General features: G+C 36.0%; 1 long non-coding RNA gene and 1 other non-coding gene across 2 annotated transcripts; both read left to right on the forward strand.

Annotated features, from left to right (window-relative positions):
- The first annotated feature begins 401 nt into the window (after positions 1 to 401).
- Positions 402 to 1,801, forward strand: LOC134281885 (uncharacterized). The gene is made up of 3 exons (XR_009995185.1): positions 402 to 596; positions 955 to 1,053; positions 1,755 to 1,801. It is a non-coding gene; the product is annotated as an uncharacterized LOC134281885 (long non-coding RNA).
- On the forward strand, positions 1,393 to 1,466 carry Trnat-agu (transfer RNA threonine (anticodon AGU)). Its single transcript has one exon. It is a non-coding gene; the product is annotated as a tRNA-Thr (tRNA).
- Positions 1,802 to 2,015: the final 214 nt, after the last annotated feature.

The following is a 2,015-nucleotide window of genomic DNA, read 5'->3' on the forward strand; positions in this document are numbered from 1 at the left end:
CAGACAGTTTTCTGACTCATTGATTGCCTCCTTTTTTGTCACTCACCAGTTATGAAGTAGATCAATCCTATATATAGTCTTCCTTCTTCATATTCTGTTATTTTCTTTAAAAGTTGACAAAAATCAGTGACTATGCAAATTTTAGATCACAAATACCGATCCTTCCACTCTCCAAATTCCCACTTCCAACGTCTCGCGCGTTTTCAAGTTTGCGCCTTTTCAAAAATGTACAGTAGAGCTAAGAAATACGTTAGTTTCGAATTTCCGAGATTTCTGTACATGTTTAAAAAAAAATAACAAATACTATCTGATAATTTTTCACTGAAAAATACAATTTTTTTTATATCAAAATAAGTTTTATCAATGAAGAATTCGAACTTTTTACGTCATCAATTAATTGGACTAAGATTACAATAACATCGGGATCGAAGTCGGGCTCGATGAACAATTAATTTTAACAACTCCGAAATTCAAAAATATCGAATGCCATGTTCATCATGTTGATGTTCCACAGAAGGAAAGTTGGAACGAGTGCCACGAACAGGGGGATCATGGTCAGCTTGGGATGGAAGAAGATGACGACATTTTTAAGACCGGTAGGTACAATATTGTACAGTATTTTATGTGTCCTCGAACGAAGAATGTTTCTGCTACTTTTGATTAGGGCCTAATCCGGGTACCATACATAAAATGCCCGACGATGAAATCGTTAGGACAAGCACTATTTCTGTAATAATTATTTAACAAATCTATACATATCATTAAGATCATTGATTAACCCGAATTTCCTTGCTTGGAATCGAACTGATGTCAAGAATTTTACTACCTGTACCTTCCTTTGTTCAAGATAACATTTACAGAGTATGATGTACATGTAATTAATTATATATTTTGTAATGCATGTTCATGACCATTTTTCAGCTCTTATGTTGTATGTTTCGATTGTTTTAATAGTTGCTGCATTGCCTGAGATGATTTTCACAGCCCTGGCCTTTGATAAAGTGCATATACATGTAGATGCTTAACCAATCAGTCACTAGGCTTGTGAATATGGTGAGAACCAGCTCAAATTATCATTCAAAACAAATGTAGAAGTTCGGGCTTTACGGACCGTGGATATCGGCCTGGATAGCTCAGTGGTTAGAGCACCTGACTAGTAATACAGGGGTCCCGGGTTCGATTCCCGGTCCAGCCATATGTTTTCTTCGTGCATTTCTCCTTTCCTACTACATTTGGTGGCCAGAGCGGGGGGGGACCTTGTTCAGGTTACAGTGTATGTGTAAATTAGTAATTCCTGGCAGGGCCCTAGAACTTGTGTCTTCGAGGTCGAAGACTGTTTAAGGAGGGAGGAATGTACATGTAGAAGTTCGGGCTTTACGGACCGTGGATATCGGCCTGGATAGCTCAGTGGTTAGAGCACCTGACTAGTAATACAGGGGTCCCGGGTTCGATTCCCGGTCCAGCCATATGTTTTCTTCGTGCATTTCTCCTTTCCTACTACACAAAGAAACTAACTTTGATTTTATTAATCTATGTCTTTAAGCATAAGATTAAAAAAAATAGTGCAACTATGCCAAGTAAACAACATTTAAAGATTTATATTCTTAACATGCCTAATTTCCATATCCTTATTATTTTAACAATGAATTCTGAAAGGTAATCTAAACATGCTAACTGCATGGGTATGTATAATTATTTTAGATCAAATATAATCAAAGATATCATCTTCTATGAAGTATAAATGCATTTTACAGGAATCCGGATGCTCACAAGATTTAGGACAAGAACTGTATAAAAAATGGTAAGATTTCTTCATTATTTTCTTAATCAATCAAATCACATGAATTAAAATTAATTTTTTTTCAATGTCAGTCAGGCATTGAGCTACAGCTCTAGCCTTTTCATTTAAGCTCACCTGAGCCATTTTAAGGCCTAAGTGAGTTTTTTGATCAGTGTCACAGTCTGGTGTTTGTCTGTTGTCTATAAACTTTTCACATTTTTACATTTATCAGAAT

The sequence above is a fragment of the Saccostrea cucullata genome, unplaced genomic scaffold, assembly GCF_032062105.1.
Source record: "Saccostrea cucullata isolate Sc308-1 unplaced genomic scaffold, CSIRO_AGI_Scuc_v1 ctg5320, whole genome shotgun sequence".
Classification (NCBI taxonomy): Eukaryota; Metazoa; Mollusca; class Bivalvia; order Ostreida; family Ostreidae; genus Saccostrea; species Saccostrea cuccullata.